Below are 18,265 nucleotides of genomic sequence, written 5' to 3'. Positions count from 1 at the left end.
GTGTCAGAAGACATGCGCTATCTGTCTGTCCTACCACTACCAGGAACCGTGGTGATTTGGTTAAGATGATGCCTTCTGAGGTTTCTCCCCTATAAAGGTTCAATTTTGTCCCTCTTTGAAACTTGTAAGTATCTTATGGATCATATTTTCAGTGTGTGAATACCCATCCTGTTTCTTTAAAAAAAATTTTCTTAACATCCTATTTCTTATCCGACTTTTACCTTCTTGATTTAACAGCCACTGTTATGTCCATGGGACTTTGCAAATGCCGATTCTTAAATGTCTTCTCTAAGTTTATGAGCTGGGTTATCTTTGGTGACTAGGAGCTTTCGCTTCTACCGTTTAATTTTCAGCTCCTTATTCACGCGGGTGCTTATGCGCACAGCTGCTGGTTCACAGTCCACACTGATGGAGACCTTGTTAATGAAGCACCCCACATCCAGTCAACTGGGAACCTCCTTCATGTTGGTCTTCTGTATCCTTTTCACGTGTTCTCCTATAAATGTTTGAGCACTTCCTTATTTTCTAGTCCTGGGAGATAGTCCAGGCCCATCTTGTACTCCCCGGCTCCACTCCCAGAATGTCTCAAAGGACTGCTGGTTTCTTTTATTGGACACTAAGATAAAATAACCTTATCTTTTCCTGTGAGTCACAGTGAGTACACAGTCCTCCCCATGGAAAACAAAAAGATACTAGCGTACGCATATGCACAGGGAAGAATAAGGACCCAGCGTTTTTAGGTAAACATTTTTACAACCACGAACTTCAGTGCCAGTCTGGCCACGGTGGCAAACGCCTGTATTTCAAGGAACCAGGAGGTAGAGGCAGTGCGACTGCAGCCAGAGTGCCAGTCTGGTCTACACAGCTAGACCCAGATGCTCAAACACCAAAACAGGAAGTGCCTTCAACCTCTTCTGAGGTTCAGGGAGCAAAGAGAAAGTATGAGGTGGGAAGACTTAGAGTTCAGTGATGAGAAGAAGGGTTATGAAAGGCCATCTTCTGTGCCTAACACAGCCAGTGCAGTCAGGAACCTACAGCAGCTACAGTACTGGGCCTACAAATGATAGGGCTGGTTAGTAATCAGCCATGGATTGGGAGAGAGCTCATGGTAGCATCATGGGAAATTCCTGGCTACTCATGGATGATGGGGGAGGGGGCGGGTCATTGCTGTTGAGTCCACCATGCTCCACCGAACAGTTGCAGCCCCATGGTCACATGGGGAGCTGTGGTTCAACTCAGTGGGCCACAAGGCAAAGCAAAGGGACATGAAGGTGGGAGGAGGACTTCCAGGGAGGAAGTAGGGAGTTGACAGGGGTGGGTGGGGATAAGAGGGGGCAGGGTGGTGTTTTTATCTATGTATCCCTAGTGCTTTACAATTCACAAATATAATCTGTCTGAAAAAACTGCCATGTTCTCATTTTTTTTTGTTGGTTTAAATAATAATTAAAAATATACTAGATCTTCTTTTCCTATCTTTTATGTCTCTCATATATATTTCCTGTATCTTTGTCTATTTATATTTTATGTTGCATTTGAATACTTTGCTCAAATATATTGCACTGGAGTATTGTCTGTCTGTCTGTCTGTCTGTCTGTCTGTCTGTCTATCTATCTATCTATCTGTCATCCAGTCATTCCCTCCCTCCTCCTCCTCCACCTTCTTCTTCTTCTTCTTCTTCTTCTTCTTCTTCTTCTTCTTCTTCTTCTTCTTCTTCTCTCTCTCTCTCTCTCTCTCTCTCTCTCTCTCTCTCTCTCTCTCTCTTTCTCTCTCTCTGGAGATTTTTATTACTCCATCCCAGAAGAACTGTGTTAAGTGACATTGCCTTGGTAACTTTAAATCACCCATAATGGGACTGCTGATGCTGTAAAGCCTGCTCAATTGTTCTTCTCAAAGACAGTTACTGAACATCTATTAGTACACCATTCTTCATAACCCATTCATTTAGATTCTCTTCAGATTTCCATTTACTCATAGTTTTACTTTAATGATGCCTTTCTGTTTCTACAAAGTCCATTAGATTGTTATAAGATATGCCTTCAAAATACAGTGAGCCTTCTATCTGTGACTGTCAAGTTATGTCTTTAGACACTCAAGCTGAGTCCAAAGCTTCTCTAGTATTTTCTGTCCTCTTGACTCACTAGTGATGTCTGTTTCAGTGTCGGCGTGTACGTTTATGTTCAGACGGGTGATGGTAGAGTTATGCCTCTTCGGTCTGACTTTAGGCTGTGCTTGTCAGGGAGTATTTATGCCTCTCCAAGTTCCAGACCACCTGTAATGTGATTTTGCTTTTAGGCACTTTCTCAGCTTGGGTTCTGACTGACTGTGTAAGTGGTACAAATCTGAAACCTGACTCACGTGATGGGAAAACTATAAAGGATGAATTCTTGGGGATGTCTTCTTTTCATTCAAACTCAGTCTGGGGAAATAACTTTTCCTCATTCTCTTATTGGCAAGCAGATGTTTGTTGATCCATCACTTTCATAGAGTGTGTAACACTGTGAAGACCCCGGCTCACTATTGTCAGCTCCTTCTGTTTGGTGCCTTTCCTGCTCTCACTGTGTAACTACAGGATCCCAAAGCTCTTAGGTATAGAGGTAGAAAATGCGCCACCATCTGCCATGGCGTCAGTGTTGAACTAGCCTTTGGTTTTCTAAATATTCCATAATTTCCTCACTGAGGTTTCTCATCTTCCCAAGAGCACAAAAAGGGATTTTAAAGAACACTTCTCACACTGTCCTTAGCACAATGGCTCTCAATCTTCCTAACGCTAAGACCTTATAATATAGCCCCTCGTGTTGTGGTGACCCCCTGGCCATAACATTATTTTTGTTGCTACTTCACAACTGTAGATTTGCTACTGTTATGAATCGTAATGTAAATGTCCATGTTTCCCAGTGGTCTTAGGTGACCCCTGTGAAAGGACTGCTCTGCTCCCAAAGAGGCCACAACCCACAGATTGATAACTGCTGCGTTCACATTTCTATCTGTTCTGAAGTCACAAAAGCGAGTCTTCAACTGACCAAACAAAACACTTGCCAAACGTTGACGTCCACAGCTTTGTGATGTCCTATAGCTTAGGATAATAATGTGAAAACTTGAATTGATGCTTATTCTTCAGATATTCTAAATAAAACTATCTTGGTAATACAAATATGCACACACTTTAATCTATGCATGGAACACTATAGCATAGCTAAAACAGTACACCACGATGTGCTATTGATTTAATGAGCTAATTCAAAACAGCCATTGATTCTTACAAACAGATTATAACCGATGAATAAGGAAAATCGGAAGTTGAAACAGAGAGTGATTACACCCTAACCACCATTTCTTGGCCAAATTTAATTTGGGTCCCATATACTGAAGACCTTTAATTATCTTTGTGGCCAATAATAGGTGTATACTTTTTATATGAATATGAATCTATACTTTGTGTGGGGGATACAGTTTTCACATAATTTTATTAATAAAGATCAACTTATTGTTTGCTAAGAAACTAAGAGTAAAAACTAGCATAATTTTTTAGAAAGCATGTAAGTTGAACTGTAGATCTCTAGGACTTAAGTTCAGTGATCAATAATACAAGCAGGGCCAGGCGGTGGTGCACGCCTTTAATCTCAGCACTCAGGAGGCAGAGTCAGGCAGATCTTTGTGAGTCTGAGGTCATCCCAGTCTACAGAGTGAGTTTTAGGACAGCCATGGCTACACAGAGAATCTCTGTCTCAACTCCCCCCACCAAAAAATACAATCAGGAAAATTGGGGTACTTATGTCTACAGGAAGAGAAATTCCATGGAAGCCCGTGATGACATCAGTGAGTATACATTTTTTGCAAAGGACTTCTCTGCACATATTCTGACTTTATTCTTCAACATAAGATTAAGCAATGAATAAATACATTTATGAAGAAAAATCTCAGCCTCCCTCCCAAACGCTCATAATGCTTGCCCTATCATCGTCAGTCTGTGAGTCTTAACTTCACTATGAGATGGTGACACTAAAGATGGCCACTGTTGCCCTGACTTTTTCAGGTTCATGTGAAAAAGGAAAACAAAGTTCTATTATGAATCAACAGTGCTCTAGCCCACTCATTACAATATGCGCAAAGAGCATGCCCACTTGACGGTGGCTGGAAATGAGCAGGAAAGGGCTCTCTAAGCACAGAATTACTTTGAGTTTCTTCCAGGCAGGAAGAACGACGTGTGCCAAGGGACAGGATGGGACTGAACCTGGTGCATGTATGGGTTGGGGAGGTGGAGGTGGCTGCTGGGTAGATGGAGAATCGGGACTCTGGACAGTGAGCAGGAATGGACTGAGATGAGGGCTTATTCCAGAAACAAAGAAACTCATCTTAAAGGTCTCCTCTGCTGCACTGCCTAGGAAGACACTGAACAGTTTTTAGGGAAGTCAAGTGGTCAGATCTCTACTTTGCCCCTCTGCTTTGTCTTCCCCTCCTCCCTGCTTTGTTTTTCTTGTATTTCTTAGAAGGGTTGATCAAGTCTATTTGATTGACACTTCATTTAGACTTAGATGAGTCCCCCAAAGGACTGGAGTCACTCCAGGCCCAGGGAGCAGACAAACACACGAGGCCTCAGGCCTGATGCACAAGCATGCCCACTAGGAGCCAGAGGCCCAGGGCAAGGTTTGCTTCTGGCAGTGCCTTCCAAAGGACGAAGGCAACTCTGTTTTCCTTACTACTGTAACTGTGGTTGAGCCACCCAGATGAATCCCCTCTATGGCCACCAGAACACACACCCTTATTGTTTAGAGTATGGCGTGAGCTGCAGTTGAGTGCGTGAGAGAAGGTGTCCAGCAGCTCTGTCTTGGTGCGCCTTTAACTGCGCCTATGTTTCTCACCACTAGAGCTTATGCTGCAGAGACCGGGACAGTCTTTAGTTCAGCAAAGTTCTATGCAAGCAGCTGGCACAGAGAGGACTGACTGGATGCTGTGGTCCTGCCCATGGGTTCCCTCTCTCCATCTCTAATTAGTATTCCTATAAGAAGGAAAAAAGTGTCCATGTTACAAATATAGCTTTTACTCGGCTGCTGATTGGGTTACATCCCAATAAGCTCTCCATGAGTTCGAATTACAGAGACAAACCTCCTGAAATGTGCCCAACCTACTGCACATCACAGTTTCCTCTTGCTTGGCTGATGGGGAGCTTGCCTGCTGCCATTGCCCAGCCTCATGAGGGGTGTATCCCAGTGCACGCATCTAGCCTGGGAGAAGCTCTGTAATTCAGAATTCCAAGGATGGCTTCTACTGAGTACATTACTGCACTTGCACTGCAGTCAAGTGGTAATATATAACCTAAGCTGGGAAGCCTCTGTAGCTAACGCAAAGCTATCTCCGGATTTCTTCATTCGCAGAAATGATCTTTCCATCTTGAATGGATTGGCGATGTCAAGATCCAGTCTCTCTAGCTTCACAGGCAAGTTCTTGCACAAAGAATAAGCTGGGACGCTCTGCGAATTTTTAACACTCACAGTGAGACTGGTAGTGACAGCTTCAGGTTCAAAAGTGCATCCCTATTGTTCTGTGGACTTTGTGGGATCAACCAGTGGAGCGAAGTCCTGTATCTCACACACACACACACACACACACACACACACACACACACATGATCCAAGATGTAATTTTAGACACGGGGTGCTGAATGCCAAAGCTGTGCAAAACCACAATCCACTAGTGGACATGACCCCTCCTGGCAAGCTGCTGCTGCTGGTGTTAGTCTCCTGTGCCTTGTAGGACACTCTGGGAAGCTGAAGGATTGTCACTTCATCCTCAGTTGCCAAAAGGTAGACACATCCTGACCTCTTGTATCACACTTGGGCTAAGTTTCATACACCACCCCACTAGGCACGTGTTCTTATAGTTCAGACGGAGACAAACCGCCTTAGGAATGTGGCCTGGAGAAAACTTCACCACACTCAACTTGTTTGGGTAGTTTCTGTCCCTTTCAGTTGGGTTGAGGCTGATTTTTCCTTTACTCATAGCTAGAACAGAACTCTCGAAATGTTATGATCGCATTCCTGCCCCGTCTTTCACTGGAAGGAAGCAGGCCTTATTTTCCTGAAAGCACACAAAGGCTCCGGAGCTGAGACTGGACAGCTCGGGTTTCAGCCTGAAGAATGCTTGGAGCTGATGGTTTATGCTAAAGATGCTGACAGATGAAGACCCGCCTCACAAGCCAGCTAGGCGGCACAGCAGTCTGGTGAGGGAGTCCTGGGCGACAAACCGTGAGGCTGCTTTGCAAATGCAAAACAATTTTACTTTAAGAGAAACCCTAGCACCCATTGTATTGCGTCTTAACAGATATTTGGAGAAAGTCGCCAATTACTCTGAAGCCTGGGCTTCAGAGATCACTCGCTCCTAGTTTGCATTTTCGCTGAGACACAAGAAATTGTTCTTGACTTACACCCCTCAGAGGTCAGGTAAGGGTCAGACAGACTTCCTGAGTGATGATACTTAGAGCATGAAGTGAAATGTGAATTCCAGAAACTGTCACATGAATACAGTGTTGGACCTTTGATATTTTTCCGACAGTGGCTTTTCTTTACCCATGTGCTAAAGTCTGAGTCAGGGGGATGGCTGGCAACACAGGTCTGATCAGAAACAATGGAATGTTTTAAATACTCTATAAGGGGTCCAGTGCTTTCTTGGGGAAGTACTAATTCAAAGGGTGTCAGGAGATGCAAATGACTCTTAGCTGTAAGAAGCGAGAGAGGTGAATGGCACCATTGTCTCTGGGAGACTAATTTCAGACAGGCTTCACTTTGAATAATTCTAGTCAGTCTGTCTACATTTCTGAGGGTTTTTTTCAGTTGGGAATGATAGAAAAATATTTCTTATCTCTGCATGCGAGGCTGTTCAGTAGTTATGCTATGCCGGTAACAGCTGCTTCTCTCCCCATCTGCGCATGTGTAAGAGTTCCTGCTATTCTAAAAAGAGCTTGTGAGTTATGTCTAGTGTAAAAGAGAGCAAACCCTGCTTTTACACTGGTATTGTGAAAATGTATCTGGAGATTTTACTGCAAAGCTAGGCTCCTGGAAGAATTGTTTTCCTCCAAAGTGAGCGTCTTCTTTTCTTCTGCTAAGGATGACATAATAAGTGAGCAATCTCCTAAAAGCCCAAATGCTGTAGTAGAAACAATCAAGAGGCATAAAGTGCTGGTTCACAAAGAGAAGTTGAGCTCTCCAGACTCACTGGCACTTTTAATCATTATCAGAGAAGCACCTTCCAAGAAACACACGCACAGATGAGATCAAATGGAGGAGCAGGAAAGACTGAGTGGCTCTGGTGCTCTTACCGTGCCGTGAAGGCCTGAAGGACAGAGGAGGGAGAGTTCTTAAACAGCCTTTGTTTATTAGCTTTTTGTTATGTTTTTAAAAAATAAGACTAATTCATTGAAAAGTAATTACAGTATGTTATAAACTCCCTGCTTACTAGGTATAGTAAGTAAATACAATTTGGAATTAATTACAGTCATCTTTATGTTGAGGGATCTGTACCAGATTTGCACTTCACATGCGTCATGTGGGCTCACACTGCACAGTGCACACGTGCTGACTGAGCCTCATATTTCTTTTCCTGCCCGACTCCTTTTGACCTCAGGATGAATTGATATGCTGGCTACGTAGAGGATGATCTGCACCGTCTGTGTTGCTGAGCCCAGCACTGCAGCAATCCTTTCCATAGTCGTTGTCTCATTGGAATTTACATAAAAGTTCATATAATCCCTTAGTTCAAAATAATACATCCTGAAGGTCAAGATACCCAAGTCAAACTTATCCAAATAACATGTGGATTTCAGGGGCTCTCAGCCTTCCTAATGCTGAGCCCCTTTAATACAGCCTTTCACGTTGTGGTGGCCCCAACCATAAAAGCATTTCCTTTCTACTTCATAACTGTCATTTTGCTACTTAGGAATCATAATGTAAATATCTGATATGTGGCCCACAAAGAGGCTGAGTGGAGGCTGAGAAGACACTGTAGTAAGCTCAATTCAGGGGACGAGTGAGAATTTTTTTTTAAATTTTCATTTTGGCTGGTTAGTAACTTATTGCTATATTCATATCAGCTAGATATAAAAGTCAGACCACAGTATAATCAAGGAGAGTTAAAATGAATGATTAGCAGGCACAGAACTACATCTTATCACAGCAATGAACCAAATCAAGATGGCTCACTTTTTCTTAGGCAAAGTAGGAAAGGTCAATGAATCCCCTGACTGCAACAATTCTCTATGCTGTCAAAGGTCTAAGATGGGCAGAATCAGTCGCTCGCTGAAGACATCTCAGCGACAGAGACTGAACTAAGAACTTTATTGGTTACTCTCTCAGTTAAGCCTTTCTAGGGCTTTCATGGAGATAGTAATTTGTCTATTAAGTCTAAAATGCATGATTATAAACTCTTGCCATTAGAAAATAGTATGCTTTAAATGGATGTAGAGGAGGTAGTAGTATGAACTCGTAAGATATCCCACCCTCCAGGAAAGAGGTCCAGCCTGGGTCTTCCTGCATATTCCTTGGATCCCTTGCCATCAAGAATAGCAGTAGCAGGCGTACCCAGAACGTCTTGTGTGTGCAGACAACTCAGGTAGAACACTTACATTATTCATTTGTTCAAGAATGCTGCTGGGAATATAGTAGGCACGGTGGTCCTGGCTGCATTTCACTAGAATTTGAACTTATCGGTTACTTACTTGCTCTATACATCTAGGTAAATTATGTCATCTCCCCTAGCATTGGTCTCTGCAACCATGAAATGGAAATAAGAATTCCAAGCAATAAATTTTGGCTGGAGAAGGTGGCTTTTAAAGTGCCAGTACTGTGCTTGGCCTATTTTGAGAAATTAACAAAATGTGAGTTGACTTGTGTCTTCTGCACCTAAATTTGTTTTGGTAGGTTTTCCACATGTTAAGCAGGCTGAAGTCAGCTTTCCTCCTAGCTCTTCAGATTTGGCTGTTTTTCAGATTTGCATTAATTTTGTGCACAAATGGCTGCCCCTGGACAAATGATAAAATTTTGGTTGAATTAAGAATGTAGGCATAGGAATAAGACAACACATGGATCTGGGTACTGGCTCTATTTGTGCTCTAAGTAATTCCACTGAGTTCAAAAGATCAACAACAGTGACTAATGCTTTTTAAAGTGACCTATTTTCCTGGGTTCTTTTAGTATTCCTTTTCTTTGGTATTCTGGGCTTCCACTATGCTGTGCCTGGGATGCTGATGCTGATGCTGATGATGCTGAAGATCACGATGATCCTATTTGCAATTTGCTGAGTTTCATGCTTACACCAATTGTAGAACTTAGAGAAATTGTCAATATCTCCCTCCCCTTCTTTCTCATTGCACTTATAGAATGCAAAATTAGTAAAAAATCTTTAGTTCATAATACATTATCATCACTGGAAGATGAATGGGCCATTTTTATTTATTACTATTTTAATTTCATAATATCAGTGCATTTGAGTTTGTTACTCAAAATGAAAGGTAGGACCTTTGAAAATGACCTGATGTAGTCACATGGTCCATCCAGGAACTAATTTCCCACCTCTCCCACCTGATACAACTATTAATTAGGAATAATCATCATTCCTTTATTTTGTGAAGTTTTATTGTATTTGTATGTAGTCTGAAATAATTTTTACATTCATAATAAAGATATGTTTTATTTTTATGCTTGCTTATCTTGATAATTCACATATATTATTGGATGTACTAGAGTCACTTGATGATTCAAAGTACTACTGGATTACTGGAGCGCACTCATTTGGAAAACTGTACAAAACTCTAGAATGCAAATGCATTTAATCTATTCATTCCGTAAGGGCAGGTTAGTTGCTATTGCTAGATTTCCACTGCTATGACAGACCTCTGGGAAAACTATCCCTGCTCTTCCTTGAACACTATTTTCCACATTCTGTCACATCTCCTAAACTCTGATTAGCCCTCAGGCTGCTCCATAATCTCAATGTATCCTGGTTGGTGTTTTCTATGTCCGTTAATTCACTTAATCATAGCTTTCCCCTTTACCAATTTTTTAAACGATTTAAACATTTATTATTATTCCCTGACCCCACATGTGTGTATATATGTGTGTGTGTACATGTGCGTGTGTGTGTACACATGTGTTCCATAACACACATGTGGGAGTCAGAGGACAACTTTATGGAATCAGTTTCTTCTTCTACTTTTATGTGTGCTCCAGGAATCAAACTCAGGTCTCCAGGCTTTTGTGCTGAACACCTCCCCCCCGCCCCCCCCTCCCCCGCACTGGCTCTCTTGATGGGATTTTTCACTTCTGTGATGGATCTTCATTTTCTAAGAGTTACAGTTTTTCAAATCTGTTTGATTTTCAATGCTTTTGCTCTTAAGCTTCTTTATTTCTCTATATTAAATATTTTAATTTTATTTCTGTGATTTATACCTCTACTGCCTTTAGAGGGCTGATTTCACAGAGCATTGCTTCTCACACTCTCAGGCGTGGCTCTTCTCTAGCTTTTCTTATTGTTTTGTTCCTTTTGAGGTATTTTCTTTAGGAAACTAGGAGATAAAGAGTCTAGGTGATCCTTGAGGATTTACATAGCCTGTGCTGGTCCTTCTGGGGGTACCACAAACCTAAACCCGAGAATTGACATTTTATTTTTAATAGACCAAGCTGACGTCCAACTTGCTAAATAGTTTGGGCTGGCCTTGAACTCCTGATCCTCCTACCTCTACCTCACAAGTGCTGAGATTACAGGCATGTGTTACCACGCCCAGTTTGTATATGAGGTTCTTAATTCATGTGCTGCATGAATCAGACCTTAAACTCAGAAGTGGGTTTTCATCCCTTTCATCCCATGCCACGGTCAGCACGAGACAATTCTCTTGCTGGGTCCTTGTGTTTGTTTCTGAGACATTCTTAGGCAATGGTGTAGCTTGTTTTCAAGGAGAGCACTAGCAATCTCTGTAGCCCCGGGAGTATACTAAAATTTATACCTATTCCTTGGGATTCTTTTCAGCTACCATGATGGTGGCTACTACACTCAACATTTTAATTATATGTGACAACCTGTCAAGGGCATCTGGTCTGGCTTTCTGTTGAAAGAAGAGTCCTGTCTGTGCTTTGTGCCCACTCCCTTCTCATGGGCCTTGTTCCTGAATTTTATGTATGCCTTTCAAAAATCATCTTAAAATCCTTTACAAAGCATTTTCTAGACCTCAACTTTGTTTGTACGGAAAGCACAATTAGTCACTTCTAAGTGCCTATTTCTAAGACGTTCCCTGACATAATTATTATACAAGGTGGCCCTACATGATATTTTTATTGGCCTTTTATAGTACAATGGGAGATAATTGCATGTTATTATTTCCGGAATAAAACACAGTACAGAGTAAACAGTAGGTGCTAACTAAGTATCTGTGCAATTAATGGAATTAAATAGCACAACTGTACTTAAAAGTTTAGCAAATTTGGGAGCAAGGACTGTGACTCAGTTAGGACAGTCCTGTGCAGCATGATGAACTAAATTCCACCTCTGACAATCATGTGAAAGTGGTGGACACATTGGTATGTGCCTGGAATCCTAAGATGGAGTAGAGAAAGGACGATTCCCAAAGCTCACTGGCCAGATTGCCAGGCGGACTTTAAGAGCTTTAGGTTTAGTGAGAGAGACCTTGTCTGATAAGATGGAGAGTGACTGAGGAATATATCAACATTGATTTCTGGTGCACATGCGTGCACACAAACACACACACACACACACACACACACACACAGAGAGAGAGAGAGAGAGAGAGAGAGAGAGAGAGAGAGAGAGAGAGAGAGAGAATAGACCTCTCATGGTAAATTTTCTCAATACTAAAATCTTCAGCCATTAGTATTTTGAAGCAATTCCAGTCTATTCAGTCAGAGCTGAGTCTCATCATAAAACACAGAGAAAAGGAAACAAATTGCATAGATTCCATTTGGCAAATGCAGGGCCTACAGATCTGCCTGTGGTTCAGCCTCTGGCGCCATCAGTTGGGCTGGGAATCAAAAGCCATGGAAGCTGGTAATTAGTGAGGGCTCTAGACCACTCAGTTGGCAGCAGCAGGCTTCTTCTAGCCACTGGGAAAGTGGGTTCAGAATTGCCCTCTAAAACAACAGTGCTACCTCAGAATGGATGATTGCAATTGGAGGGCCCTTTTCATGGAGGGAAAAGGGTAATTAATATGCATATTGAGACATCTGTCGAGGTGTCGAGGTGTTAGTGTTTAAATTGCCGAGCCAGGCTACTCCCAAGGCCCAGTTTTGTAACCCCTCTTCATTGAGATGGGAATGGGGAATACCTTCTCTTCTATGACTAGTGGTAAAAAGAACCTTAGCCTAAGCCTTGCAACCACCACTGATTCTTGGCAAAAAAAAGCACACAATTTCCCTACCATTAATTCCAACAAAAATTAAACCAAGGAGATGTATTTTGCCAGGGCAATGAAAATGCAATTATGTAAGTCACGGTCAGACGATGGAGTTCTTTGAATCTCACCCAGCCAGACTGTTCATTTCGCGTAAACGTAAATATTTAATGGAAAGAAATTGGCTCCACCCAAGCTGCTCGATTTAGCTTCAGACAGGAGAACTGATATAAATGAAGGCAAAGAGGTTTGAAGAAAAGATGAGATGATTGCATTCCAAACTGACCAGCTGCAGGAAAGTTTATAATCACACACACACACACACACACACACACACACACACACACACACACACACACGGTGAGTGACTCACAGGGAAAGAATTCTTAAGCTTTCTTTAAGGAAACTCAGTAAATAGCACGGACAATAAAATGGAGATGGTGTTGTCTGTTTCTCTCAGCTGATCAGATCACATAATCAAACTCTGTCGTGTATGTGTGTGTGTGTGTGTGTGTGTGTGTGTGTGTGTGTGTACACAACTATTTTCCCTGGGGAAATCCCCAAACAGTAAAAACTACTGTGGATTCCTTACAATTTTTTGCAGAATATTTTGTGTCTCAGACTTGCATGTGAAAGAAAAAAGTTGGAAGGAATTTGGAGAGAAGGCTGCTTCCTGTTAAAGAGTGCTGAGGGTTTGCTCAGCCAGGGGGTTTTATGAGTCGCACTGCACCCCACTTCTCTGAAAGTCAAAGCTACGTATTAAAAGCAATGCCGGCTGGAGTGAATTCTGCCTGCTCTGTCCCTGGGAGAAGCAACAGCTTTCAGCGTGTTCCACACGACACACAAGAGGAGTGAATGAAAAGTCTCCGCCTGCCATCGGTTTACTGGAATATGGTGTAAATCATGGACTTTAAAGGCGATCTGGAGCCCTGTGCTTTTTAAATGTGGGGCTGAACTGACATAATCTATAACAGTTTCAGTTCTGCTCTTTTTAATTAACAAAAGCTTTTGGAATTCTGTTGTTTTGGTCTCTAAGAACATCATGCAGTGAAAAAAAAAAAGGCTGAGCATAATAAAAAAATCTGCTTTGATTGAAGAAAGCCTGTTTTCAGGGAAGAGGAATAGGCCAGCTTCCCTGTTCCCCAGCCCCTGCCTAGAATGCTTTGTTCAGGCACTGGGCATGTAACCAGCATGCCTTTAGATTACTTTATGTTAATTAAAATTATGGTGAGTCCCAGAGGTGAAAGTCTGCATCAGTATGCGGCTTCAAAGGCTGCCCAGATGACTGGCTACACTCCCTTGCTGTGGGTTGGATTGATCTGTGATAAACCTGACCACTTTAAACTAAGTTTATTACTTTATTGCCATGGAGGGCTGGAGTTTTTTCTCTCAATGGGTAAAATGTATTTATAGGCTTCTTTAAGAATTACCCATTTTTAGATGTGCTCTCCTCCCAAAAAATTAAGATAGGAATAATAATAATAATAAAAAGAAATTTAACAGGAAGTAAAGGATCTGACTTCTATCAGAAATACTGCTCTCTAGATTACTAAGCAGTGAGAGATAAAAATAAGATGTATCCCAATTCTGTAACATGCTTATCCTTACTTCAAATTGTGTGCGTGCACATGTACACGCATGCACATGTGCCTGTGCATGCCAGGGTGCACATGTGATCACTGGACTACTTTCAGGAGTCAGTTCTCTCCTTTCTATATGTGGGGGCTGGAATCAAACTCAGATCCACAGCCTTGGCAGCAAGCGCCTTTACCTTCTGAGCCATCTTCTTCCTCCACATGTACATTTTAAACTACAGAAATGGTCCATGCACCCATTTACTGGAGAGGAAATCATCCCAGAATCAATGAAAATTTGGTGATATACTTTACTTCCTACCCTGTGTCATTTGATTGTAGAGTCACAGTGGTTTCTTGCTATTGTTTGGATGAATGCTACCCCCAAACAAACAAACAAACAAACAAAAAACAACTCCATGTGCAAAGGCCTGGGCCAGAGGTTCTGTGGACCTTTAAGAGATGAGGTCTAATATGCTCAGCCATGTTCATAGCTGCTTTATACATAATAGCCAGAACATGGAAACAGCCTAAGTGTCCCTCAGTAGAAGAATGGACTAAGAAACTGTGGTACATTTACACTATGGAGTACTACTCAGCTATTAAAAACAAGGAATTCCCGAAATTTGTGGACAAATGGATTGACCTAGAAATTATCATAATGAGTGAGTTCACCCAGAAGCAAAAAGAGACAAACGGTATATACTCACTTATATCAAAACACTAGTCCCAGGGATACGTCCCATGAAAAACTTTACTTACCAAGAAAGTGGGTCAGAGGAGAGGACATTCTATTGAGACTTTAGGCGAGAGTAGCATGGAAGAATGGGGAAATAGTAGGACCCACAGGGTCCTGGAAACCTACAAGAAGAACTTTATGGCAGGCAGATCTGGGTCCTGGGGTCCTCCTCAAACTAAGGCACCAGCCAAGGAGAAATAGGCAGTAAACTTCGAACCCCTACCAAGACCTAGCCGACGAACATGATATTCTCCACCGTTGAGTGGAGAGTAAGATCTGACTCTCACACGAACTCTGGTGCCCCTTTTCTGACCACGTCCCCAGGATGGGGAGGCCTGGCGGTACTCAGAGGAAGGATAGCAAGTTACCAAGAAGAAAGAGACTTGATAATCTTAGAGCATATATAGGGGGAGGAGGTCTCCCTCAATCACAGACATAGGGGAGGGGAGAAGGGGGGAAGTGGGAGGGAGGGAAGAATGGGAAGAAACAGAGGAAGGGCTAACAATCATGATGTAATATGAACAAATTAATAAAAAAAATGGTTAAAAAAAAAAGAGATGAGGTCTAGTGGGAGGTCCTTAAGGCTTTGGAAGTAGGTTCCCTTCTCCACCCCTCAGCCTTCTCTCCCTCCACCTGCCCCCTTCCTTCCCGCATTACATAAATATTCTCTCTGTCATGTGTTCCTACCATTATTTTCTGCTGACCCAATCAGAGGCCAAACCTTAGCTTAAATCTTGGTTTTGAACGTATAAACTGTGAGGTAAGTAGCAAGCCTCTTCTCTTTATAAGTTAATTGCCTCAGGCATGTCATTATAGTGACATGACGCCATGTTTGTCAGTGGCTATTATCAGCACAAACAGCCAAGGTGAATTCAGCAGAGCTGCTCAGCAGGACTTGGGCAAGGGACCAGGCAGGGAGACAGGAACAAACAACAAAGGTGACAAAGTATTTCTCCTCCCACCTGAGGAGAAGGTGGCAACATGCAAAGGCAATACACCCTTAAAGGTGATGTTCCAAGACCTTCTGTGGATATCTGAGACCATGATAGTACCAAATCCCAGCTATGTGATCTTTCCCCAATACATACACACACGTGACAGATGAATTTATAACTTAGATACAGTAAGAGGTGAATAGTAACTAATGATAAAAATTATAACAATATAGTATAATAAACGTATTCATAGAAGTTATTTTCTATTTTTTAGATTTTTTTCCCTTGTAAACTTTTGGGCCATAGTTGACACAGGTGACTGAAGTTGTAGGAAGTGAAACTGGAAAGAGGGTCTGGGAATCACTGTACAGATGGGTGAATCCACATCTGCTTCTAGCGTACACTTAGTTCCTGGGAAGCATTTAACTCAGAAGACAGAGAAGGGGCACATTCTTTTCATTTGCATCATCTGTCCTTCAAATGCCCCTTGGTTCAGGGTTTTACCATGTCTCTTTTGAACTAACACAAGTATCCTGGCTCCTATTAAGTTCCTTCCTCATGCAGTTGCTAAATAAACAATCTAAAACAAACAAAAAGCCCCAATAACAACAACAACACAAACTGCTCTGATCTCTCCTGGCTTCTTAGTGGCACTGAATGAGCTGCACTATCTTTGTTGACTTGGTAATATGTGCCCACCCATACCTGTTCTGATAGCCAGGTTTCATCCATTGGGACACCTGCCCTAAGCCCTGAGCCCCAGGCATTTTTCCTTCATGAACTATAGGGATCCAAACACATCTTTTAACACTTTCTTTTCTAAGTTTGTTGATAGCTCCTAAAGAACAAAAATGGCCAACTTAGTAATCACTGTATTCTTACAGTAGGCACTTAATAAAAGCTTGTCTAACTGAGCTGATGCAGTTAGACAAGCAATACATGGTATCAAACAGGGCAAGCAGAAATGATGCCTGAGAAAAGATTAGCTGCCAGATCTTCATATCATCTATAAGAGATTGGGAGGCTACCTGGGAGTAACCAGGAAGCAGTTTGGCTCCTCCAGTTGGGGAAAGGTTCAGACACTGTTGACCTACAATATGGCTGAGCACCAAGTGTTTGCTGAATGCCTGAATGTCTTGGTCTCTAATCACAGAATGGCACAATCCAAGTTACAAGGTGCCACTCTGATGGAGTAGATGGTCTTGTAGGGCATCACAACATTGAGTCCTATGCAGGTGACTGATCTTTGGATGATGGTGTTAGCTAAAGCAATATCGACTGACATAAATGCCTTAATAGGCTGGCAAAGAGAAATAAGTAGAAATAGACAAGGCAGATTGGATAAAAAAAATGTTAAAGAAGAGCATTCTACTGAGTCACCTTCCCTCAAGGGCAGCAAGCACAAAGATGACCTTCAGAAGTCAAAGGGAAGCCCAGATAAACATAGACTCTGACACAGTTCCAAAGATGACAGAGGAACATGAAAAGGAGTGACTTAGTATACCATCCACCACCAACGATTTCACAAGCAAAGCTTCTCCTCAACTCTCTCCCAACAGGAGTCCAAATTTATTTTCTACTTAGTAAAAACAAAAGACCATAAACAGTATGGCCATCCTTGGCATGAAAGAAACTAGAAAATCACCAATGACAAAAAAGGGAAGGTACCTTCTTAAACAGTTAGTGTTATTCCATACAGAAATGATAAAATTCCTAAGTGTGTTAGAAGAAAGAAGACCAAGACTATTTATCCACATAGATTAACTTTCTACTTATTTATATCAAGAGCAGATGCAGTTTATTCTCCACCTAAAACCATAATGAAATATCAGTTATACACTAACGCTCATCCGAAACACTCCACGTAAGTTTTCAGATTCTGGCTTCACACAAAAGTACAAAGAGTTATGGTAATGGCTTCTCTGAAAAAAATAAATATACAGAAAGGGTGAGTTGATATCAGCTCCAGGGGCAGCCCCGGTGGCCCAAGGATGCTCTGATCCTGGGCCATGAGAAAATTTATCAGACCTCACTAGGCCATCCTTGCAGCCTGGGGACTGCCAACCGTCGTTTTTAATGAGGAAACTGAAGGGCTCTCCACTGTCACTGTCCCAGCTGTGAACAGAGCCCATTCACAGGCCACTGAGCTACTGGCATGAAGATCTGCTGTTGCTCACAGCTGGCAGGGACTCGGGAGGGACAAAACTCAAACACTGGATTTCTGGTTAGTTGGACTTGGCACAGTTCTTACCATCACATCACTTACTGAGAGCAGTAAAACAAAACAGAAAAAGGTTTAGATCTGGATGACTTTGCAACCTTCCTCTATGGGGCAGAAGGCAACTCTTAACGGCCATTGTAACCTAACTTTGGCTGCTGATAGTACTTAGGCTAGCAGTGTCATAGTTTGCTTTCTGCTGTTGTGATGAACACCATGACCAAAACCAACTTGTAGCTCACAGGTCCGCTGCACAGTTCATTGTTGAGAGAAGTCAGTGTAGGGACTCAACAGAAACAGAGGCAGGAATCATGGGGGAAAGCTGCTTACTGGCTTGTTCTCCAAGGCTTGCTCAGCTTGCTTCTCTATACAACCAAGGACCACCCGTCTGATCTGCCCATAATGGATGGG

The 18,265-nt window shown here is 42.3% G+C and overlaps 1 protein-coding gene and 1 long non-coding RNA gene across 6 annotated transcripts in view; one reads left to right on the top strand and one right to left on the bottom strand.

Annotated features, from left to right (window-relative positions):
* LOC311602767 overlaps window positions 1–1,566 on the top strand; it is a 65,817-nt gene extending 64,251 nt beyond the window's left edge. The window contains exon 5 of the long non-coding RNA XR_014780839.1: window positions 354–1,566. This is a non-coding gene — a long non-coding RNA (uncharacterized lncRNA). The remainder of the gene's footprint in view (window positions 1–353) is intronic.
* Window positions 1–18,265, bottom strand: part of DNM3 (dynamin 3) — a 469,385-nt gene that overhangs the window by 58,671 nt on the left and 392,449 nt on the right. The gene's annotated exons all lie outside the window — the stretch shown is intronic.

Source organism: Acomys minous (assembly GCF_964271855.1).
Source record: "Acomys minous genome assembly, chromosome: 1".
NCBI lineage: Eukaryota > Metazoa > Chordata > Mammalia > Rodentia > Muridae > Acomys > Acomys minous.
This window is presented reverse-complemented; position numbering and strand designations above follow the sequence as displayed.